The 27116-nt window shown below is 39.0% G+C and overlaps 1 pseudogene; it reads right to left on the reverse strand.

Annotated features, from left to right (window-relative positions):
* Positions 1-1805: 1805 nt before the first annotated feature.
* On the reverse strand, positions 1806-4549 carry LOC127641750 (uncharacterized protein K02A2.6-like; annotated as a pseudogene).
* Positions 4550-27116: the final 22567 nt, after the last annotated feature.

Below are 27116 nucleotides of genomic sequence, written 5' to 3' on the forward strand. Positions count from 1 at the left end.
ACGGATTATCATCATGTTTTCTGGACATGTCTTTTAGGATTTCACAACGAACCTTTGATCTTGGCAGTCACCTCCCCACTGGTGTTCACCTCCTTCGCCTTCACATCATACATTTTCAATATACACCAGTTGATGTAGGAATAAAGATACGAGACACGAGCATGTAGTTAACTAAAGCTTTACCGCAAGATTAACTCAGTAATAGGGAGCGTGAACAGAATACAGAGAGTGAAATCTACATTAACCTTCCTGTGGGAGGTTGAAAAGGATCATGTGCTGCTAGATTTTAAATTCGTATTATTGCGTTCTTTATGGTTGTATCAGAAATTCCATCTTTCCTTCATGCCAATAGTGTTTAACACTCAATAACATGTGGTGTACTATTGCATTAAGGGCTATTAACAGGTGTTGTGCTTGTGATGGAGCATTAGTGGAGCGCTCTTGAAGCGAGAGAAAACAACGACGCTCCTATTTTTTTAAATCCGCTCCTCACTCCAGTCAAAACCATGCCGCGCCGCTCCACTCCTCGCTACACTTCCACTGCACCAGACTTTTGGGGTGAAAATAGCTGCTATGTATGGCAGATGCTATTTACACCAGGGTGCAAATAGTCACTCCATAAAAAGTAATGATGTGTTTATCCTGTTATACTGCAAATTTACATATAGGCTTACAAGATTATAAAATGCATTCAGAAACAGTAGCCCTAAAATGACTTTGGAGATTTTTTAACAAATAAGTCACACTTAAAACTGTCTAAATGTAATTGCATTAGATAAATACTATCAAAGTAAATGGTGTTAGCAAACAACTTTTCTCATATTTCACATTTCACACCTTTCTGAGCCATTTTTGCAATGCATTTTAAGCTAACATGATTATACAGGAAATCGGCATGTTGCTTCTGACAGCTCACGTACCCTGAAATAAAGCTCATTCTGCTGAAATACTGACCAGTGCAATTCCCCATCAGACATATTTGCATTACTTCAAATGCATTTTGTTACATCGTTAAATGATGATCGTGCACTGCTTGAGTGATGACACTGACACGAGCATTTTCACATAGCAGCGTTTACTAACTCGTTCACTATACAGATGATACACTGAATTGTTCTGCGCATGTACAGTATACAACAGGGAACAAGTACAGAGTGTCATAAGCAGGAAACATTAAACGTTTAGAATGCAATACACAACATATTCCTCCCCTTTTACTTTAACGTCAACCTCAACAAATAAATGCTTCTGACATCATACATATGGTTGTCTTTAGTTTAGGAACATTATTATTATTTTATAAACACTTTATAAAACTGTTCTAACTCTAGGGAAAGAGGGTAGACTGCCTCATTTCCCTAGCTGAACCCTGGGGATTATTCTGCCCCAACGTCGTGGGTTAGCCACTAAACTAGAGATCTAATCTCCGAGGTGGTTTTCGCACTCTCGTCGAATAACGACGAAGAACAGGCACAGGTGGTGTTTCTACTAGCGTGTCTGTAACAGACACTGGAGAGGGAGATGTATTCTCAGAGGGGACGCTTACCCAAGGTTCACTTGAAAATGGTGTGGGTAAGGTTTTTGGTACCACATCCTGACCAGAGTTGATGTGAGATGTGTGTTGTTGTGTCTCCAAATAATAGGGATCATCACTGGAGATTGTCGAGGACAACAACTGGTCAACATGTCTTCTCCATATCAGATTTTCCTTTGTTTCAACGATGTACGAAACAGGGCCGATTTGGGCAAGAACGGTTGCGAGTACCCATTTTGCTCCTTTCCCATAATTACGAGCAAGTATGCTGTCACCTGTGTTGAACCTCCTGAACTTCGCTTTGGATCGCCTCTCCACCTGCATTCGCTGTTGTGACAATACAACTTGTTTGGTTCATGTTGGTCTCAGAATATCCAGTCTGCTGCGTAGTTGTCGTTTCAGCAATGCTGTAGCTGGGGAGACTTTTGTGACTGCATGAGGTGTTTCTATAAGACAATAGAAATGTGTTCAGTCTTTGGTTTATGGAACCCTTACCCTGAGATGTCTTTAAAGCCTTCTTCAGTGTCTGAACGAATTGTTCAGCCAGGCCATTTGTGGATGGATGATAAGGAGCAGACCTGATGTGGTGAATTCCATTTACACTCAGAAAGGACTGGAACTCTTCAGACACCAGCTGGGGGCCATTATCACTTACAAGCTGTTGTGACAGCCCAAAACGACTGAAAACAGTTCTAAGCTCCTCAATGGTTTTCTCAGAGGATGTGTTATGCATGACTGCAACCTCAGGCCATTTGCTGTGAGTGTCCACAATCACCAGAAACATGTGGTTCTCCAATGGTCCTGCGAAGTCTATATGTATTCTTTGCCATGGCACCTCTGGAAAATCCCATGGATGTAAGGGGGCTGTCTGGGGCATATTCCTTACATTCTGGCACGCTGAACAACCCTTTACTTCCTCTTCGATCTCTGAATTTAAGCCAGGCCAACAGAAGTAGCTGCGTGCCATCTCTTTCATCCTCACTATTCCCGAATGGCCAGCGTGAAGTTCTTTCAGCAAAAGGCTCCTCAGGGGCGGGGGTATAATGACACGATAACCCCAAAGTAAGCAATCCGACTGGAATGTCAACTCATTTCGTCGAATCAGATAAGGTTTGAATTTGTCTGTCATCTTTCCTCTCCAGCCATGAGACATCCAGGCCAGAACTTCTGACAAAACTGGGTCAGTTCTTGTGAATCGTTTCACTTGGGCAGCAGTTACTGGAGCACTTTGCACTTCTTTGAAGTAGAAGATGTCGACTTGAGGGCATTCTGGTTTTGTGTCTGGCAGAGGCAGCCTTGACAGTCCATCTGCATTGCAATGCTGCTCAGACCTCTTATATTTGATGTCATATTGGTGAGCCGACAGCAACAGAGCCCAACGCTGCATGTGATTCGCTGCCAGAGAGGGAATGCCAGTTTGGGGACCAAAAATGGAGGTAAGTGGTCTGTGGTCTGTGAACAGGGTAAATCTGCGCCCAAACAGGTACTGGTGAAATTTCTTTACACCAAATACGATTGCTAAAGCTTCTCGCTCAATTTGAGCGTAATTACTCTCTGCTGAGTTCAGAGTCCTTGACGCAAAAGCGATTGGTCTTTCTTCACCGGATGGCATTACATGTGAAAGTACCGCCCCGACACCATACGGTGAAGCATCACATGCCAACTGTATCGGTAGTGCAGGGTTGTAATGTGTGAGGACCTCCGATTGTGTTAATGTGCATTTCACGTCCCTGAATGCCTTTTCACATTTGTCCGACCATTTCCATTGTTTGGACTTGTTTAACAGTCCATGTAGTGGACGAAGCCTACTGGAAAGGTTTAGCATGAACTTTGTATAGTATGTTAACAATCCTAGGAATGATCGCAGCTGGCTTACGTTCTTTGGAGATGGCGCATCCACGATAGCTTTTACCTTTGATGGTGCTTTGTGAAGACCAGCGCTGTCAATTACATGTCCTAAATACTCGCTGGTAGGCTGGAAGAAGTCACATTTGTCTTTCTTCACCCGAAGGTCATACTCTTTTAGTCTTTGTAGTGTTGCATTCAGGTTTCTGAGATGATCCTCATCATCTTTTTCTGTGATTAACAGATCATCGAGATAACACTGTACTCCATTCAATCCACTCAGAATCTGGTCCATGGCACGCTGGAACAACGCTGGAGCCGAAGTTATGCCGAAAGGAAGCCTCTGATATCTGTACAGGCCCTTGTGTGTCACGATGGTCAGCAACTCTTGGGAAACAGGATCGACCTGCATTTGGAGGTAAGCTTGACATAAGTCTATCTTGCTGAATTTCTGGCCGCCTGCTAATCCAGCAAAAATATCTTCAATTAGCGGCAAGGGTTTTGTTCTACAGTTAAAACAGGGTTGACAGTAACCTTGAAATCGCCACAAATTCTGACTGATCCATCCTTTTTCAATACAGGAACAATTGGCGTGGCCCACTCGCTAACACTCACTTTCTTCAGTATGCCAGCTTCTTCCAGACGGTCTAGTTCAGCTTCTACCTTAGGCTTAATTGCGCAAGGAACGGGGCGAGCTTTTAAGCACTTAGGTTTACTATCAGACTTAATGGCCAGCTTTACAGTGATGTCTTTCATGTTTCCCAATTCATCTCCAAACACCTCTGCATACCTCCTCAGGATGTGTTGTAGGCTAGTAGACTCTTTCGCCACTAAATGTACTTCCTGCCAATTCAGCTTTATTTTCTCTAGCCATGATCGGCCTATCAGAGCTGTGTGACTACTGCCTTTCACAATATACAGTGGTAAGTTTACCTTCTGTTTGTTTAGCTCTACAGTCACATCCACGACTCCCGAAAGAGGTACAAGCTCACCTGTGTATGTTTTCAAGGTCAGCTTCGCTTCCTTGAGACAGAGGTATGGCCACTTCTCTTGGTAAGTTGACTCCGCCATGAGCGATACAGCGGCTCCTGTGTCCACTTGCATGGGAACAGCCTTTCCATCTAACAGTGGTGTCACCCAGTAGCCATCAGAATTTGAAGACACAGACATTACATGTGAATATTAATTTTCATCAGATTCATCCTCTCCGTTTCCCTGTATATTCCACCTGATTTATGTTTTTCTTTTTGAATTTTTTGGCATACACGTTCAATATGCCCTTTTCTCCCACAGTTTCTGCAATCTTTGTCTTTGAACCAGCATTCCTGTGCCAGATGACCACTCTTTCCACAGCGGTGACATGCTTTCTTACCATCATGTTTCATTGTTTCACTGTACACTTTGTGGACTTGACTGGATGTGCTTAACACTTGTGCATCTTTTGCAGCCATTTCCATGGATACACCGATTTCCATCACTCGCTCTAGAGTTAGATTACTTTCGCATAAGAGTCGCTTTTGAATAGTCTCACAAAGCAACCCGCACACAAATCTGTCTCTTATAGTGTCACTCAGTGTTGTGCCGAACTCACAGTGTTCTGACAGTTGCTTCAGTACAGCAACAAATTGTGCGATCGATTCTCCCTCTAGCTGACTGCGTTTATGAAAGCGGAATCTTTCAGCGATTATGAGGGGTTTTGGTGCATAATGTTCCTGGAGCATTGTTACAATGTCCTTGAATGGGCTATCACCAGGCTTATTAGGCTGGACCAGGCTACGCAATAGATTATATGTCTTACTGCCCATTACACTGAGAAAAGTTGGTACTAGAACCTCATTTTTTATCCCGTTAGCTTTGACAAAATAATCAAACCGCTCCGTATACGAGCTCCACTGCTCGACAGTTTCATCATATGGTCCGATTTGTCCCACTAGACCCGCCATTTTTGGTCTATTTGTCAGTGTACTTTACCACTCACTCTTCTTTTGTACCGGTCTCTTTTCCCTTCCGTGCCGTTTTTTCATCGTCTTCGTGATGTGCAGCTGCCGTTTCTTTCTCTGTTTGCGCTATTTCCCCAGCACGACATGCGTTAGCTCATGCGTTTTGCCTGTTAGCTTCCACTGAATACACGCCGTCACGGTTAACGGGCCGCTGTCAGCTGAATAGCACGTACATTTACAAGTATCGCGGAGAGAGAAGAGAGTGTTTATCCTCGTCGCCAGTTTTGTTACATCGTTAAACGATGATCGTGCACTGCTTGAGTGATGACACTGACACGAGCATTTTCATATAGCAGCTTTACTAACTCGTTCACTATACAGATGATACACTGAATTGTTCTGCGCATGTACAATATACAACAGGGAACAAGTACGGAGTGTCATAAGGAGGAAACATTAAACATTTAGAATGCAATACACAACACATTTATTGCATTACTTTCCCCCCTTGGTGCTACTAATAGTCAGGCCCACCCAAAAAGGGGGTAGCTTTCAGGGGTCCAGCCACTTGGGGGGGTCAAGAGAGATGGCATAAACCCCTGATAGTGGTACGACGTCCAGAGATCGCCTGCCAGAGATCGAATGCACCCATTTCCAGCAACAAATAACAGCACTCCACCATATACCTTTTATCTAAATGTATCTATTGGTTTACAAATTAAAAACATAAAATGTCACTTGATATTATTCAATGCAATGTCACACAGATATTTATAATTATTGCCTAAATGTCCAAATAATTTTTGGTGTGAATGTATGTGGCTTCAAATAAAACTTTAAAAGGAAGCTCCATATTCCTTGTGGGTCTTCCTTTTTGCTTTTAATTAAGATCATAAATTGGGTCAAGCTTCCTGGACTTAGGCATGAAATTGTTCTAGTTTTAATGAAAATGCTCAGGTGTGAAATGGCTCTGGGTTGCTTTCAGTTCTCAAACTTATACCTGTGCAGAAATGTATTCTGTCCCAGTTCAAGATAGTATAGATTGAAAGATAGTATAGATATATCCTCTCAGCTGCCAGCTTTCCTGACAGCCAGTGATGCCCTGGTACACAGTGTACTTGTAGGAAGTCTGTTTCAGTACCATGAGCAAGTATAAATAAATAATACAGAAATGTGTGTTGGAGCTATTTATGGAAAGTTGTCTAGCACGTAGCATCACACGCCCCCATATGATTGATGACTCAGTTTCCTAGGTGAAATTAATTTTTTAGGCAGGACTTTGTGCATATAAACGCACAGGTGCTCATGAACATGGCCAGCCAGTGGGACAGTTCAAGGCAGCATTTAGGTTTGTAGAAACAGTGTTGAAAACAGATGCAACGGGGCCCTGCCTCTGCTTTGATAATAAAAATTGTACTGGCGATCCTGGGCGGGTCACAAGAGAAGGATGAAGCTGCAGGCCGAGCTCCAAAAAGGATTGGGAGCTCCAACCCACTACCTACCTCTTTCCCTAAACCTAATTGTATATAGAAGTGTCGTCCCCTTTTGAAGTTGTTTGGAGATCTCTGGGTAACAGCTATACCTACTTGGGTCACAGGAAAGGCTCTTCTCTTCTTCACTTCTCTGTTCTTTTTCAGCATTCATCTGAAGTGCTTTTTTCAAACTTCACCTTGTTAATCATATCGATGTCTGATCGCAATATTTCCGCAAAAGACTTATATGAAGGTCAGATGTTCAGCTCTGTCTGATGATCTCTAAACGTGAAAAGGAAGAGGACAACAAGGAGAACAGGATCAATGGGGGTTTTAGTTCCTCGCTCAAATGCTTTCACAGTAATCCTATTACACTCACTCAGTCCGCTGTGCTCCAATTCCACTCAGTCACAGGGGCTATTGCCAGCGTTCCTGATGTCATCTGGTGATTAAGAATGGACAAAGATGAAGAAGATCTATAAGATTTTTTTTTTCAGTCAGGGTATTAAACTGGCCAACACAAAGTGACTTGTAACATTCACTTTGACCACATGAGTGGAACTTAACACTCATGTAGACTTATACATTACTAACAGTTACTAAATATGTCACAATATGTAGAGAGAAGTTTGGAGGTGTTATAAATATAGAATAAGGCCATAATTCAGTGATGGCTCCACCACTGAAAAAATCCATCCAATAACCTGTATGTGGGTTGGCCCAAAAATCATGAAAGCCAAATTTGATAACCTGATAATTGCTAGGTATGTTCAGATCAAGGTGGCAATGATCGTCATTGGTGAGATACAGCATAACTTATTTCTATCAAATAAAATTTGTTAGGGTGTGTTTCAGTAACACTTGCAAAACATCAAGATCAATCTGTACTTACCAAAAACCGATGCACTGTCCCCAGTAATTTTACTGGCACGTATGAGCTTCAATTCTGGGTGAGATATCCACAGTATGGTGCCGAAATCAAGATTTAAAGCGAGTTGTATTTATACAGTCATCAGGAATGCCTTTGCACAAACCCAAATCACAACCCTAAATCTAACCATCAGAAGAGTACAAATGTAATTAAAACACATCAATTATAATCATTGTCAACACAATTACTTCCTGGTTTCCATGGAACCAGAACTTGTCTTTCTGAGGCTGCTCACGCAACATGCTATCAGTGTAACACAGGAGAACATGAAAACATTTATTCAAAATTGTCTAGTGGTAGATGGTACTTGTCAGGATACTGAAACATTCGGTTGCAGCATGTCGAGTTCCTTTGTTGTCATGTTTGCGGTCTGCTTGACCCAAGGAATCTACAGAAACCAGGCTTTACACTTTTTGGCCAGTAGGTACAGGGGATAAAATTAAAACATAAAATTGACCAGGTATGCTCAGGTCATGGTGACTATAATACCTGTTTTCAATTGGGAAAAGCGTTTCTCAGAGACAGCATGGCTTCATTGACTCCATAAAAAAAACTTTGTAAGCATTGGTCTGAAGATCATTTGTACAACATTTGGTAAAGTTTGGGAATTTTTTTGAAGTATCAAAATCCTTTTCAAAATCCAAAATATAGGCCAATCTGCCAGGATGGAGATATGAATTACTGACTCTCAAGGCGACATGAGGTTGAGGTCCAAACAAAATGCTTCCAGACAAAATGGTTCCAAATTTATTAGCAAAGTAAAAGTACATTTGAGCAGTACTGGTCGGCAGTGCACTGTCTCTTACTGTGCATATTGTCCTGTTACTTTTGGTAATTTATTGTACTGTCCCGTACTTTTTGCACACGTTTGCACGTGCACTTTATGTAGAAATGTTATTTAGTCTGTGTAGTCTCATGTGGTTCTGTGTTTGTCCTATGTTGATTTATGTAGCACCATGGTCCTTGAGGAACGTTGTCTCTTTTAGCTGTGTACTGTACATGGTTGAACGACAATAAAAGCCACTTGAATTGACTTGACTTGACTTGACTTGATGATGGGGGCTTAACTGGGGTACTCTTCAATTTGGACCTGCATGTGGACCATTCAAGCCTACTCCATTCAGTGTGCCATATTTCGTAACTGTTACCAAACTAGGGCCTTCCGCATACTGCCAGCCAGAAGAAGCTGCATAATAAGAGTACAAAGAAATACAACAGACACCTACACGCCCTCACTGCTTGGCCCCAAATGACAACATACTCATCTTTTGTCCAAATCTGACATAAAACCCAACAGGGTTTGAGGTTTAAGAGCACAATCCATCTAGCTCTACAGTCTGTCTGGATAATGATGCAGCACAGGGGATATTCATGACATACAGTTAGTGTTTAGAGTTATTCCCCTTAAAGAGCAAAGCTCACCTCTCTCTAGGCTCTTGCTGTGATTGAAGATGCTGATAGCGACAATACATCTTCGTCCTTATTGTTTTCTTTCGCCTCATGGCACATATTCTCACAGAGCTAAAGCTGAGAATGAAGATTAATGGCATTTCATGTCTGTTGTGTCTTTCAGCAAATTAGGAAGTAATTTATATATAGTTGCCACAGCATATCTACTCACACATACATCATAAAAAACATGATTTTTTATTTGATTGGACATTTTCCACAGTGTGTTGCCGATATGCAGAACATTCTTGTTAAAATCACTGGACTGTCAATTTGGTTTGATAGTTTGTACAGAAACTGCTTTGTCTTGACTAACCACTGTGTAATCTGTTATGACTGAATAAACTCACTTTTGTCCTGAGAACCAATATCAGATCAACTCAAAACAATATTTATACTGGACTGTGGTGTTTTTAACGTGGAGTTTTAAAGTGAAACAGGATATTCAGTGAGACTGAACAGTAGCATAGGACTTTATATGACAGGTGTGTAAAAAAATAGGGCTTGGTGACATCATCTGAAAAGACTTTATTTTCCCTTTTTTAATGACCCCCAAGTTTTCAGCACAAAGAAACATAATTGGGAAATCTTGAATCGATGCAGCTTTATTCATAGCTACTTCCTTTGAATTTCTTCGGAAACCCAAGTGTAGAGGTGCAATAATCTGAACTCACTTCATTCTAATGGCCTCATCTTCATGCCATAGTTTCTGTACTGAATCAGATCAGACCTTTTCAACTGCATCACTACAGAAGAGTAACAGCAGAGATTATGTTATTCACTACAGTTGCTCATACGTAGGGCTAGAGAATTGAACTTGTTTGTGCAACGGGCATGAACGATACTTCAAATCATGCAGCTTGTTGATGAGAGGTGTGTATTACCTTTCTAAACAATCAGTTATTATGATTTTCAACTAGCAAACGATGAGTGAAAAAACACCTTAGACTTGTGTTGAAGGAGGAAGTTAAGTCATATCTAGAGATCAGAATATCATAGAGACTTGGGAATGGGCTCTTTTGACTTGGGCCATTAGCCAACCCTTTCAACCACCCAGAACACCATAGTAATCACACAGAACATGCTAGCAACTGCATAGCAGCGCCCTGTCAGCCACCCACAACACTTGAACATTGTGGCATCAAGTTAGCATGAGGAAACACCCTCATGACAAGTTCAGAATAGCTCCTGATGGATAATGCATAGCATTGAGAATACTGAAATATTATCAGAAATGTAATATCCACAATTATTTCAGTAAGGACATAGATGATATCAAAGTATTAAATGGTCAAGATAGCAGGTATGTGCAAAATTCTGAATTTCAATGAAATTTGAATTGAAAGGATAGGAAGTGGAATTTACCGATTTGCAATTAAAAGAAATTCAAAACACTTTCATTAGTCCAACTCATTTTGTGTCAAACATTTTTGTTATGTATTACCAATTATGCCTATTTATTCCCTAATAGGTGGAATTACATGTTTTGTTTTTTTTTTGTTTTTTACTTTTTAGACAACATTTCAACATTTTCTTAATATAATAATAAAATAAAGCTAAAACTAACACAGCCATCAAAATAGATTTTGTTTTTGCTGTACAGCACCAGAAATGGTTCACCATGTTGTTTGCAAAACAATTTATGAAAATAGATAAAAATATATAGTTTATTATTAAAACTGTAAAAAGGGATGTGTTTGAACAATTTAAAGAAATTAGGATTGCATTGATTTGTTAAAGTTGAATTAATGCACTCAATTTTAAGTAAATCAACTGAACTTAAAATGTCAAACTGCCATTAGTTGTACATATTAATTATACATTTAAAATTTTTAAGATACATATTAAAATTAAAATACTTTACAAATGTCAATTCTAAGACAACTTCTTCCTTTATTTCCATGGTTTTAAACTATTCAATATTCTGAGTAGCTCAACATCACACCTCAATATTCTATAAACATATATTTCACGGAGAGTGATGTGCTTGCAAATATGTGTTCAGGTTAAATGAGTAAAATGCACTTTATATATGCCCATATTAGAAAATCACCATCTTATAATGATTTCTGAAGGATCATGTGACACTGAAGACTGCAGTAATGATGCTGAAAATTCAAATATTCAAATAGAAAACTGTTCTTTTAAATTGTAAAGAAAAATTCACAATATCACTGTTTTTACTGTATTTTGTATCAAATAAATGCAGTCTTGGTGAGCAGAAGAGACTTCTAAACATTTTAAACGGTAGTGTAGGTCTAACATTTTTAAGTAAAGTCTTTATGTAAAGAAAATGTACAGTCAGATTAATTCTTTTAACTTAAAACTTGATTTTGATCATTAAGTCTCCTCACATTCATTCACTTTCTGTCACATTCCTCACTGTCACATTGATAGGCCCAGGGGAGGGGTCTTTTGTCTCCTCAGGTGTGAATCACCTCAATATTCATGATAGTTCACGCCTCCTCGCATATAACATTTGTAACACTAAAAGTGTCTTACAAAAGTTCAATTACTATATTGTTTTCTATGAATGAGTGATCAGGATGCTTTTCACATCATTTTGTAACAAAAACTCTAGGCTACAAGATCCAGTTCTCAAAAGTCTTGTGGACAAATGTTTAGTATGTGTTATATGACCTTATTTCAGTGACTTAAAATTTTTGTTTTTTCAAAAACCATGCATAAACATTATTTTCTCAAAAATACAAACATGAACACACATGTTGCTCACATATTATTGTAGCCCAGTTTGTGCTGAATACAGTGTTATCAGACTTTAGCCATTAATATGTTTTTAAGCAACAGAAAACAGCACAAATGTCAAGACATGTCAAAACTTCTCCAGGGCCCAAAACACCCTCAGACCCCAGAGGTTTAACAATAGTCCAACACTTCAAGAGAGGGTGGAGTCCAAGTGGTCTCTCGTGTAATGTATTCACGTTGCCATGGATACAGATGTAATCTCACATTCTCCACTCGGTTGAGACATCCAGGATAAGCACACAAACACACTATTGTGAGTAAAGAAACAGATAAATACAGATCTAAACCAAAACCAACCAAGCTTCTGTACTGAGTTCATCCTTCTCACTTGTAAACAGCAATGCTCTACCAGCTGTGACGCACGTGAAACGACACACACAATCAAAATATCTTTCACAAACCAAAAGCGATCGTATTGCTTAAAAAGACATTCATTTTTGGAGCTTCAAAAGTGAAATCTCCATTCACTTGCATTTTATGGACCTATTGAGCTTAGATATTTTTCTATTTTTCTTCAAATATGTTCTGGTGAAGACAGAAAGTCATACACACCTGGGATATCATGAGGTTGAGTAAATAATAATAGAATGTACATTTTTGGGTAAACCATCCCAACAACATAAGCGTTTTTTGTGTGTGTGTGTTGGCCAATTTAAAATGAAATAAATGTATTAATCCAACTCTCTGCTGTGCTTGTTGGTTCAACTTTAATTTAATCTAAGTATGATGTAATAAAAAAGCTGTGTTTAGATGCATTGCACCAAAAAACTACAATAATCATGTAAATCTTTCATTGTTTTTCAGTCAGCATTATTTACCTGATCTAAGACTATTGTTTTCACTGTAAGGTTTCTGGAAATACCCCATTTTTCTTGCATGTGATAATATCAAAACATGTTACTAGTGGTTGAACAATATATTGCAGATTTAATAAACCAACCTCACAAAACTTCAGCATCCTGTAGAGCGCTCCGTTATCTTCCTCTGAAGCACGTATATTAACTCTCTCTCCTCAACAGTTCCCTGTAACTTTTAACTTTCTTTTCTAATTATAAAAGTCTAATATCAATAAAACTTTTATATACCATTATACACCATTTGCAAATATCTCGTTTCACGAACCATATGAAAAACCAGCGTTTTCTTCCCGTCAAGGGCTCATCTAATATCTTCCTCTCAAGCATGTATTCTATCATACAGAATCAAAAACTTCAGGATCAAAAGCAATTCCTCCGATTCACAAATCATGAAGGTCGCTTCATCTCTAATCAAGCAGGCACGAGCTTGAGCTTGTGAGAGTGCAACTTCAACGTAAAAGCGATTCACGTGTACTAAAAGTAAATCTCATATTCACTATGTACTGTATGTACAATTGGTTTGATTCTGTATTTTTTTTAAATGTGATTGTTAATGTGGACATGCCATCCTGTTATGTCCTTCTTCTATTAACAATTTCTTCTGTGCAAATAAATAAAAATAAAATTGATCTCTAAACAGAAATCTGAAGAAACTGCTATCTAACATTTAAAATACTTAAAAATATATATATTTTTTTAAATAATTTTTAGTAAGTTAAAGTTTTGTGTGAAATTGAGTAAACATAGTGCTAAATAGGGGTGTGCTGATATGACGATATTAGATAGTGAACAATTAAAATGTCTCCACAAGCTGCCTTTACAGGTGTCACGTTTATTTGTTTTGTTCATGTTTTGTGTTCATGTCTTTTATGTCTTTTGAAAGTTTTGTTCCTGTTCCTGTTCATGTCGTTTCCTGGTCATGTGATATCATGTTTCCCTCCATGTTCATGTGTCTTGTTTTCATTGGTTTATTGTCTTGTTAACTCATAATCAGTCTTGTTATGCCATTGGTTCATGTTTTAGTATCTAGCTATCTTGTTATCAGTTCCGTTTTGTCATTGGTTGTTTATGTCATGTTGTTACCCATGTCTGTGTATTTAAACCTTAATTTTTGCCATGGTCCTTAGTCAGGTATTGTTGGTGTAACGTAAAGTCAAGTCAAGTCTTATTTTGTTCTGGCTCACGGTTTTGGTTATCACTGATGTAAATAAACTGCACTTTGTCTGCCTGCTAGCTAGCTTCATTACAATAGGCAGGTTGTTAGTATCGTGCTATAGTGCACATTCTATCAGTTGCAGTACTATGGCTGGCACCCCCATCCCAACATGCAACATTCCTTCACATCCCCTACTTAGCAATGTAATGGTATGGATGGTAATATGGAACCATTGTGCCTGTACCGAAACAAGCCACAATCACTTGCTTAATCACTTGCTTAAATGACTGGCATCCTGTTGCTCTGACCCCCATCATCAGCAAATGCTTTGAAAGGTTAATCAGAGATTACATCTGCTCTGTTCTGCCCCCCTCTTTGGACCCATTGCAGTTTGCCTACCACAACAACCGCTCCACTGATGATGCCATTGCATCTACACTACACACTGCTCTCTCCCATCTGGAAAAAAGGAACACATATGTGAGAATGCTGTTTGTAGACTACAGCTCAGCATTCAACACCATAGTGCCCTCCAAGCTTGATATGAAACTCCGGGCTCTGGGTTTAAACGGCTCGCTGTGCAGCTGGATCCTGGATTTCCTGTCAGGCAGACGTCAGGTGGTTAGAATGGGCAGCAACATCTCCTCATCACTGACCCTCAACACTGGAGCCCGCAGGGCTGTGTTCTCAGCCCCTACTGTATTCCCTATACACGCATGACTGTGTGGCAACACATAGCTCCAATGCCATCATTAAGTTTGCTGACGATACGACGGTGGTAGGTCTGATCACTGACAATGATGAAAGAGCCTACAGAGAGGGGGTGCACACTCTGACACGCTGGTGTCAGGAGCACAACCTCTCCCTCAACGTCAGTAAAACCAAGGAGCTTGTGGTGGATTTCAGGAAGAAAGACAGAGAACACAGCCCCATCACCATCAATGGAGCACCGGTAGAGAGAGTCAGCAGTTTCAAGTTCCTTGGTGTCCACATCACTGAAGAACTCACATGGTCCGTCCACACTGAGGCCGTTGTGAAGAAGGCTCACCAGCGCCTCTTCTTCCTGAGACGGCTGAGGAAGTTTGGAATGAACCACCACATCCTCACACGGTTCTACACCAGTACTGTAGAGAGCATCCTGACTGGCTGCATCACTGCCTGGTACGGCAATAGCACCGCCCACAACCGCAAAGCCCTGCAAAGGGTGGTGCGAACTGCCAGAAACATCATCGGAGGTGAGCTTCCCTCCCTCCAGGACATATACACTAGGCGGTGTGTGAAAAAAGCTTGGAGGATCATCAGAGACTCCAGCCACCCGAGTCATGGGCTGCTCTCACTGCTACCATCAGGCAGGCGGTATCGCAGCATCAGGACCCGCACCAGCCGACTACTTGACAGCTTCTTTCCCCAAGCAGTCAGACTGTTGAACACTTGATCTATCACGATCAATAATTAGCACTGCACTTTATTCATCTTATATCTCACACTGGATTGTCAACATATTCTCCTCAATATACTACTTCATATATATATATATATATATATATATATATCATATACTCCTTATTGTATTGTATATTGTGTGTATTGTTTACTGTACATTGTATATAATTATTGTGTTGTGTAAGTATGTGTACATTTCATTTGTAAATTGTTTTGTGTAAGTATGTTGTTTATTGTAATTGGTATATGTCTCGTCACTGTCATGACTGCTATGTTGCTCGGAACTGCACACAAGAATTTCACCTACTGTTGCACTTGTGTACATGGTAGTGTGACAATAAAGTGATTTGATTTGATTTGATTTGATTGTTTGGATATTCCAAAACCGACACTGCTCAAACAAGTTATTTGCAAATGTTGCGATTTATAAGATTTGCACGTCGGATGGCAACACGACAGACCTTATTAACCACCTCAAAAGAAAGCATCTGAAAGAGTATGCTGACAGTCAAACTGTGAGGGGATCCCACGTGAGTGCATCAGCTACAACCTTGCAGCCAGAGGCTACAACGCTAAAACAAACAACTCCAATGAAGCAGGCATTTGATAAAGGAACACTGTATGACAGGATATGCGCTAGAAAGAGGTAACTGATGCATTGACATTTTACCTGGCCTGGGATATGATTCCCATAAAAACCATGGAAATGAGGGCTTCAAAAACTGCTCAAAATAGTTGATCCATGGTACAGAATACCCAGTCGCAAATATATTTTCACCATGGCCATTACACGGCTGTACTCTGAATGCTACAACAAGATTGAAACATAAAATTAAAAACTTTGTTTTTTGCAACAACAGCTGATTTATGGACTAGCCGCACTTCAGAACACCTATTGATCCATCTAAAAATGGTGGAAAGTCCACGAGGGAAACGTTCCAAGGGTTAGCCAACTAGCTAGAAAGAATTTGTGCATTCCAGCAAGAAGTGCTCCCTCAGAAAGAGTGCAATAGTGCACTGGTGGCAACTTAAGTCAATGAACTGGTTTTTCTGGCTAAAACTCTGTGACTGTAATATGTCATACTTTGTCTTCTTTTAGAAGGAGATATAAGTTGTAAAAAGATGTGAACGGGTATGTTCTAAAGCAGCTGGGTTTTCAATAGTCAGGATTCAGACATATTTTTGCACGTTTGGTTGATTGGTTTGCTTCTGAATCACATTGCACTTTAAAAAGAAATTACTTAAGAGATTACAAGAGTTTGTTTAAATTTTTATTTTACCTTTTTATCAGTAAGCTATTTATAGTGTTGCGTTTTTACCTTTTGAAACCAATGTTAATTTTGGAAGTTGTGCTAAAGTCTCTGATTGTACTTGAAGTCTAGACCAAGTTAAAATGATTGTTGAATGTTAATACGTTGCAGAATTGCAAAGAGTTAAAAATTGCATTGAAAGTTTTTTAAATAAGCTATTTATATTGATTGAAACTGGCTTTGCCGCATTGACGTCTTGTTGTTCTGTTTATGTTTATTCTACTTTTCATGCTAGATGCTACCTAAAAATATAGAAAGTGAATAGACTGGTTTTGCTGAGGATTTGTATCTAATAAGCTTCCTGACTGTTACCAGTATTAGATTTTTCATTTTGGGATGGGATTTATACAAAAGTCTCTGATTGTAATTGAGTGCAAGTCTAAACCATGTCAAAATTCTTGTTGAATGTTCTTACTTTGCACACTTGATTAAAATCTGTTCAAAAAGGTACTTTGGCCTTAATGTTCTGTCATTCTTTTTTCTATGCTTTGTTACCTTGTTGGCAGTGTTGCCAACTAGTTTCAATGGAAAGTAGCTAAAGCCTGCTCGAAAAGTCGCTAAATGTTGCTAGATTACATCATACGGTAATTAACATATTTGTGACGTCACCGCGTCTCATTTGCATTTTGCATAGTGTCCGCCCTTTACATGTGTTTGGTTCTCTGTGCTTACCGTACATACTGTAATACTCTATTAATTCCCTATATACCAATGTAGCAAAATGTAAAGTTTGTTACGTGTTTGAATAAAGTACAATGTACAGAGTTGTCTAAGTAAGTGTCTGAATTCAGAGAGTTTAAACTGTCTAAAAATCTCCTGTGATTAAGTGCATGAAAACTAAAGAACAAAAATAACAGCAAACAATACAGATTCGTCATTGGTCCTTGACTACGCTGTTTGCACATGTGCAGCTCATTCACTTCTATGCCAGCCGCCATGCGGTCAACTGATTGTGCTGCTCCACCTTCTCACCTGCTCACCTCTCTCTCTGTCAGTCTCACTGAACAGAGCAGACACAGAGAGATGTGCCTCCGAGTCCAGGCAGGAAAGCAAGACCACGCACTCGCAGGGCAATATTGGCGACTTTCATCTACTGAAGTAGCTAAGGTTTGTCCAAAAAGTCGCTAGATTTGTCGCTGGTCTGTTTTTTTTTAATAAAAGTCACTAAAGAGGTCTGAAAAGTCACTAAATCTAGCGACAAAGTCGGTAAGTTGGCAACACTGCTTGTAAGGCTAAATTTTTTTAAATGGAGAAATTAGTTTGGCTGTACTGTTCAGAAACTTGCAAAAATAGTCTTAAAAACCAACATTGGTTTTGTGATAAGATCGTGATCCTGCCTGAAAAAAATTGTGATAAGATATTTTTGCCATACCGCCCACCGCTAGTGCTATATAAGCGTTTATTTTATTTTGCAATTTTATGTTTGTTATTTACTATATAAAATTGTGTGATATATCGGCATTTTATCAGCCGACTGACCTCACTGCTTTCTGGATATCGGCATCGGACATTAAAAAAACCATATCAGTTGACCACTTCATGTCACATGATATATTGAAAAATTATTTTTATTATTATTTTTTATTAAAAACAGTCAAATTAATATCTTAAATCCAAATTGCAATTCTACATCCTTTTGGTTACATCAATTAAAATTCAGACCAAATTCAAGAATTTAACTGGAAATAAATTGTCATTCTTCATTCAATTTTGAATGGTGCACAACCCTGCAAGATATTACAATTTCCTTCCCAAAGTCTTTGCAAGAAGACTGTCAAGCAATATTACAATATTTCTCATTTAAGGCTTTTTAAAATAAGTAAATAAACATATAACTAGCGCAAAATTTCAACAACTCTAAAGTTTGATCTATTATAATACTACTCCAAAAAGTACATGTAACTAATTCACTAATGTATTTGTAAAAAGCATTTAAAATAAGGATGGTGACCATAGTCTGCAGTTCCTGTATACTTTCAACAAGTCAATTGGTGTTGATGGTTGGGTGGAGCTCCATACCAATTTTTCACACAATCTTAGCAATGGACGTACGATACATTAAGCACAAAGCAGTATGATTTAAAAGGACATTGTAATTATATCCTGGCAGAACTCTAGTTGATTGGGTGGGATATCTTGATGGGCTAGCTCATACACAAAGACTCGTCCGCCTCATTAGCCGCTGCATGCAACAGCATTAATCACCTTGGACGCCACTGGAATGGACAATACCGCAGAATCTGCAGTTTAGAGACCACACGTCGATACAGGGCTTGGCTGGGGAAGAGATGGTTTATATGACCTTGGAGGGCCAAGGGGCTATTTGGATTATGTGGGGAAAAAATGCAATTGACTTTGACATGTTTTGAGCATACATGAGGAATGGGTAAGATCTCCCAGTCCTCCCGCGAGTTCATTAAGCAATATTAAAGGTTCCTACAGTCTAAAGTGGTTACTTACAAAGTGCATATTCTAATCAGTATATTTATATCAATAAACTGAAATCAATGTGTGTGCTAAAATTTGTATATGGCACAGAAATACCGTTATTGATCAATGCTTCTTCATAAGGATGCTGCTATATCAATACTAGTATCAGAATCAGATCTGACACCATGCCTATATACTTGGACAGTGCTCATAAAAATGCTCCGATTTAAAAAAAGAACAATGCCGTCTAATGTACAAATCTCATTGCTTAAATATTTAGCACGGAAATTAAATTCACCCTATGTCCTAGTGTGAGTATTAAACTGGAAAGGCTGTGATTAAACTATGTAGTTTGCATGTGCTGCACACTTTAAATGTGAGCGCTTGTGAATGTGTGGAATCAGTGTTGTGCCAAAAAAAACTTTTTCACTGTCACCTTTTGTAACCGATGACGGTGAACAGAGCGCCAATTCACTTCATAGTGCAAGGCAAATACAAACTACATTTTTATTTAATCAAATAGAAGCCTTTTGCGGTTTATTAATCATATCATGTCATGTAGCGACCAACTTTTCTGAAAGTAAGAAGCTGCCTTCAAAAACACACCGAAATGTAAAGGACTTCACTCCAAAATAAAAGATCCATTTAAATAGAAAAAAAAGGATGACAGAAATATATCACAACTGTATAGTTATGTAATATTCAATGCTACTGTAATACTTTTACTACTACTGCTACTACTAATAATAATAACAAATCAATTGCACTTGTAATATCCACAGAAAAAATGTTCGTGGACCAGTGATTGATCTTTTTTGCCTCTCATGAGTTTGCATCACTGTAATTTGTTGTGGCATTGCAAGAACAAATCTACAAATTAGAAAATAAGCAAATTTGTTGTTTTTTCATTACCCATTTAGCGCTTTTGCCACATGTGATCTCACACAGCGTAGCCGACCTATGTGATTGACAGAAAACATGGACCAGTTTTTGAAATGGATAAATATTGATGATGGTTAGCCTATGGGGGATAGTGGTGTGCCGTGGCAGAAAAAAGGTTGGGAAACACTGTCCTAAGCAACCAAATTGGCCCGGTTATTAGGGAGGGTAGAGTCACATGGGGTAACCTCCTCGTGGTCGTGATTAGTGGTTCTCGCTCTCAATGGGGCGTGTGGTAAGTTGTGGAGAGTAGCATGAATCTCCACAAACTGTGAGTCTCCGCGGTGTCATGCACAACAAGCCACTTGATAAGATGCGGGAATTGAAGGTCTCAGAAGCGGAGGCAACTGAAACTTGTCCTCTGCCACCAGGATTGAGGTGAGTAACTGTGCCACCACAAAGCCCTAGTAAGTAGTGGGAATTGGGCATTCCAAACTGGGGAGAAAAGGGAATATATATATGTATATATATATAAGATCTAAATATTTATATTAAATATTAAAGTTGTATAATATATTCTATATTTTTTTAATGATCTGTTCACAATTTTACAACGCAGTAATGTTTATGGTCCTTATCAAATATATAATAAAGTGTTACCACTAAATAAATTGAATTGAAAATAAAATCAGTAAAATAATTATAATCGTTCTTCTCTATATCTTATGATAGATGTTATACAAAACACTGACCAAACCAAATTGTAGAAAGTATTTAAGGATATAAGGCACTTATTTCCACAAGGCATATTACAGGCCTAAAACAAAAATGTAAATGTCTGTCTTTCTGTCTGTCTTTCTGTCTGTGTGTCTGTCTATCAAAAAAGTTTGGGTGTTGACTTAGTTATACGGTTATATTGAATGATAACGTCTCGGGTTACAACTGTAACCTCTGTTCCCTGATAAAAGCGGAATGAGATGCTGCGCTGATTTATCGCTTTGGGAACGTCTTTAGGAGTCACTTTGTAGCCTCTGCTGGTGACAGAATGCACCTGTAGCAGGGCTATAAATAGATGCGTCACAGGTGCATCGTCAGGTATTTTGTCTGAAGAGCAGTCCTGGGGCATCCTCAGTGCGGCAATGAAGTGCAGCATCTCGTTCCACTTTTATCAGGGAACAGGGGTTACAGTTAAGTAACCTGAGACGTTCCCTATTAAAAATCTAAATTTTGATGCTGTGCTGATTTAGCGCTTTGGGAACGAGAATACCCACGCCGCCGCACTGTGGATGTCCGGACCCCTTACGGTAATGTAGTTGTGCTCACAAGAGCGCAAGAGTTCTCAGACATGAGCTTGTGATGTAGTCTCAAGGACATAAGAGCCTGGAGTGGCATGAACACCCAAACTATAGAATCTTATGAATGTATGTGGAGATGACCAGCCTGCCGCATTACAAACATGTTGAAGAGTGATACCTCTGGCCAAAGCTTTAGAGGAGGCAACCCCTCTGGTAGAGTGAGCCCTGATACCTACTGGCTAAGCTTGACCGCGCACCTCGTAGGCCAGGGCAATAGCATCCCTCACCCAATGTGACATAGTTTGCTTGGTGGCAGCCGTCCCTTTGTTACGGCCCCCATGACAAACAAATAGTTGCCCTGACCTACACCACTGCTAGTGTGGTGGACATAAGTCTGAAGGGCACGGACTGGACACAGTCCGCAAAGTCTTTCCTGCTCTGTCGTTGTAAACAGCGGGGAGCAGAAGGCTTCGAGAGTGACCGGATGTACAGCCGAGAAAGAAACCTTAGGCAAGTAGTCAGGATGAGGGTGCAATATTGCTTTAGCCATTCCTGGGACAAAATCTAAGCAGGATGGCAAGAAGATCCCCAATTCTTTTTAGAGAATTAATTGCCATAAGAAAAACCATCTTGAGAGTCAGAAGTTTATCAGATGCTGACTCTAGAGGTTCAAAGGGGGTCCCAACCAGACCCACAAGGACTATTGCTAAGTCCCATGAAGGGACACTTGTCCTAGCAGGATGTCTCAAGCGCATTCCTCCATGAACGAAGAGAGCAAGCAGAGGATGTTTCCCCAACGGCATCCCGTCAGTCAAGGCATGGCAAGCCGATACAGCAGCCACATAAACCCTGAGTGTGGCGGGCATGTGCCTGCTGATAATTATTCCTGCAGAAAAGAAAGTCCAGAACTGAAGCAATATGGCAGTTAACTGGATCTGCATTATGTGCACTGCACCATCTTTCAAAGACACCCCATTTATTGTCATAATTTTGTGGCAGGGCGGAGGGCGGGGCAGAGTTGTGATTATACACACCCGGTCCCTTATCAGGCTAATTAAGCCTCCGAGAGGGATAAAGGCCAATGGTAGATGGTGGTGCGAGTTGGGAATTTTATATCAATCAACAAATGACAAGTATTGTCACTAGTCAAAACTGGAAAAAAGGGAGGGATGAAATGGTACGGTGATCTAGAAACATTAACAAGCTTCAGTGTCTGGAATGATGTGAAGCCCTGTGGTGTGTTACTGGAGTCCAGGGGGCTGTAAACTCTAATACCTCAGCCTGCAGTTGTGTCCTTGAGCAAAACACTTAACCCAAGATCCTGGAGGTGCAGCGGCAGGATGTTTCTACTGCATCTTTACCAGATACTCAAGCAGAAAAGCCTTGAGAAAGAGTGCTATGAATGAAACATTTTATCAACGTTGATGTGGAGCGGAGGGGGGCGGAGCCGGATGGGAATATCGCGCCCGGTCCCCAATCGGCCTGATGAGGCGCGCGAGGTATAAAGGCGGCCGGTGGCGATTGTTCGAGAGAGAGAGAATTACGGGCATGTCCGTCATGTGTGTTTGGTTATGTGTTTTTGAGTTTTCATTAAATTATTATTTATATTGAGAAGCCAGTTCTCGCCTCCTCCTTGCCCATCCTTTAACTGTTTTACAGTTGATTCTATATTTCTAACAAAGTAATGTGAAAGATTTATCAGAAATATACATATAAATATCTTGCATCAAATGAAATCACTTGCTCCACCTTTATGGCTGTCGCCAAAGTTACACAGGCTATTGGGTAACGTTAACCACTAGTCAAATAGCTAAAGAATTTAATAATCGAGAATGTTAAATTGCAAATTTAAGATTTATAAAAAAATCTTCTTATTCTAAAAAGGAGACTTGAACTCATCAAGTTTTCCTTTAATTTTGACATCAACACTTTGGGTAAATGGGAAATTATGCAACTCGAAATCGGGGAAATTTGCAAAAATGCACCTGTTTTCACGAAAACCATTTGTGACCTAACCCTGATAAAGGAAAACCGGTTTATGAATTTACATGACCACACATGTCACACGTTTTTGGCTTATTATGCATATTTGGTGTAAGAACGTGCATGAAAATGTACTCTTGTTTTAGTCATTTTAACGCAGCGTTTTTTTAAAATATGGCAAAAGCAAGGTTTTCTGCAATAATAGCAAATAACAACAGATATGAGAAAGAGGAATAACCATTGGGAGAAATGGTGATGCTCAGGAGGTATAATCTTGATCTTCAGATTGAAACTGTTCAGCAATACTCATTCTTGATTCATGACTCCAAATAACTTTAATTCACTTTTCACAGATTATCAGTTCACAAAACGAACTTAGTTTTATACTTATGAGATCCAAAAACTTTTACTGTGGCACATGGCTTGTAAGTTGATACAATTTAATGTTATTACATAACCAACTACATTTACAAGCTTGTTTGAGTGTGATCAAATTGCATGGAAACTCAACTGATGGAGTGTTGCACTTGTGATGTAAAGAAGCGGGGTAGGAGTCCTGAAGAGCATGCGAGTCGACGCAATTAAAAAACATTTATTTTCCAAAAAAAACACAATTGTGTTTTTATAAGACTACCAGTTAGGTTTAGGTTTAAGGTAGGAAAGTAGGTATGTTGATTTAAAACTCAACAGACAATTAACCTTAACTTTTCTCCCAAACAGATAAGGCTTTTAACTCTTTTAGCGCCACACAGTGGACATTTCACCTTGGAACTGCAGCAAAACGTTTTATGAACCACGTAATATCATTTTAAATGAATCTCGCAACATTCATTCAATTTTCATGCGATTAGGTCGAATTTGAACCTAAAATGTGACCACCCAGGTATAAAAGGGGTGTTTATTTCTCAACAAACAAACACAGACAAACAAAGAGTCTATGGAACTGCATCAACAACCTTCAACTCGTTTATATGTGGTACAAACAAGCACGGCTCTTCTTATTAAATATAGCATTTTAATGAGAAATAGATTAATATTTGAAACATTCATTTGAAGAAAGCTGATATAGTTATTTCAACAGAACAGCAGAAATTACAGGAAGTACTTGAAAGCATTTTCTCAGACCCACTGAACAACCTATCGAATAGTGTGACTGTATTGTACATGTGTAACAGAAGCGTGTATGAATGGAGCTGTATGCGTGTGCTCGTGCAGACCATCAACAGATTCTGTTTGGACAAGATCCGTTTGACTGTTGATGTTTCTCCTGATGTGAAGGATTTCTGGGAGACCTGCCATATTTACAGAACTTGTGCTCAGGGGTTTTCTTGTCAGTTCATTTGCTGTGATCTAAGAAAAGCTTTTGTTTCCATGGCTATATGAGAGAAAATAGGTATTTACATTTATAATACATGTTTATCTTGAATTCATGAACCGAGATAAGTCTCCCTCGAGACATTATTTGAAATCCATGCAGAGAAGAGCAAAAAAGCTATACTTTTGGCCCTGTTCGCTCTAAGTCATGTGGCGTCAGTTTAGATTCAGATGGCGTTGATTCTATAAAATAAATCAATCAATCAAAAATGTGGCGGAAAAGCATTAAAGGGATAGCTAACAGGCACTTAATAAGATTGAATAACAATAATAGAATAATAATGATAACAATGGCATTCCCTCTATCCTAGAAATACCTCTAGAGAAGGTTCTTCTGCACACAAAAAGAAAAAACAATTATGCCCCCATCCCAGATATGATTTTAGATTAGAGAGATTAACCAAGTGGCATGTGGAAAAGTTCAACCTGAACTGCATCGAGGAATATAAAACCCAAATGAAATATTATAAAAGTAAAGAGTGCATTTGGTATACAAACAGATTTTAAGATTAAAACCATCATAGATATTTGAAGCTTTAATATAGAGATCTTGTGGATTCACTCTTGGTAATGTAAATGCAATGGCTTTACAATGTCATGCTGTAATCTTGCAGTACATATTTCATTGGACAGACCACTGTGCTATATTTCATTAGAAAAAAGCCTGATAAACAAAAATACAAAAGCACTTCATTGGACATTTCGCACAAAAATTGCCCGGCCTCTTTTCTTTAATGTATCATCCCTCTGAGAAATGTATGGCTTTTTGTTGACTCTTGAAGTCATGAGTACTGTTTAATGATTAAAAAATGCCACAAAAAAGCTTGACACAGCAGCAACTACGTGTACATTGTGTGAAGCTGTACGAAATAGCATGAATCGATTATGTTTAACCATAGATACTGCGCTCGGGCACCAAAGCTACTCGTCCTCGCTGCAGAAGGGCACAAATGTGAAAATACAACAGAGGGAGGCCAAGCAGGATGTCATTTACCTGGAAAACTGCTATAAACTTTAGGCATGAAGAAAATTGGATATCCAGCTAAAAACAGTGGATTGTCCCGGAGACTAAAAGGACTTCTGTACTGAAATCACTACCAAGCTCTCCAGAGGCATGTTAATGGTCGTATGAAACGACAAGACTGTACAGTACATGAACACTTACATTGTATAACCCTCGTCTTTAATATGTATGATGTTGCATTGTGTTTCAGAAGTGTCTCATGAAAATATTGGCCCCATTTACTCATCTTCATTTCTTGGGAAACGTGTATGACTTTGTCTTCTGTAGAATGCTAAAGGTGGGTTTTTGAAGAACATCATGGCTGCTTTTTGCCATCTAAAGAAAGTGCATAGGGACTGGGGGTGTCGAGCTCGAAAAGTACCATAAAAGTAGTGCATACGACTTGTGGTTTTAAAGGAATATTTCAGGTACAATAGTCAGTATTTTGGATGTCGAACATCTGAAAATCTGTGGCATAATATTGATTCCTACAACAAGTAATTTAGACTTTTCCATCCTTTTCTTTTAAAAAAAGCGAAAGGTGTGTTCCAGTGAGAGACTTACAATGGAAGTCAATGGGGACAATTTTTGGAGGGTTAAAAGGCAGAAATCTTAAGCTTATAATTTGATAAAAGCACTTTAATTAAAACTTGTGTATTATTTGAACTGTAATTGTACGTAGTTTTAGGGTTTACGCTGTTACAGTACGTCGTCCTGGCATTTAAGTTGTAAAATTGGATATCAATTTACACAAAAATATTAAGTGATGTAATGCCACTAAAATCATATTAACACACATATTGTTTATGTCTTGTTCTATACTTTAAACAGTGAGTATTTTAATGTTTACAGATTGACCCCATTGACTTCCATTGGAAGTGCCTTACATATTCACTCATATTTTTGCTTTTTATAAAGAAAAGGAGGAACAAGTCCAAATTATTATTATTATTATTTATTTTTTAAATAATCAACATTATGCCTCAAATGCTGTCGATTTAGCTTAAAGGAATATTCTATTCTTTATTAACGAAAATGTATTTTGACTTTAAAAAGCGAAAATGGTTCCAGTGAGGGACTTGCAATGGGGTAAATTTCTGGAGGGTTTAAAGTAAGAAATGTGCAGATTATAATTTTATTAAGCACTTGCATTAATTCTTCTGTTAAAACTTGTGTATAATTAAAGCTTAAAGTTGTTTAAATTGTCATTTTTACAGTCATTTTCGGGTTTATTGACATTGTATCGTCATGGCAACAAAGTTGTAAAATTGGTAAGGTTGGAAGTGATATTATTCCACTAAAATCATGTTAACACACATATTGTTTATTTCTAGTGGATATACTTTTGAAACAGTGAGTATTTCAATGATAAAAATTGCCAAACCCCCCCCTTCCATTGTAAGTGCCTCACTGTAACCTTGACTTTTGCTTTTTTTGTAAAGAAAATTA

The sequence above is a fragment of the Xyrauchen texanus genome, chromosome 4 (genome assembly GCF_025860055.1).
Source record: "Xyrauchen texanus isolate HMW12.3.18 chromosome 4, RBS_HiC_50CHRs, whole genome shotgun sequence".
Classification (NCBI taxonomy): domain Eukaryota; kingdom Metazoa; phylum Chordata; class Actinopteri; order Cypriniformes; family Catostomidae; genus Xyrauchen; species Xyrauchen texanus.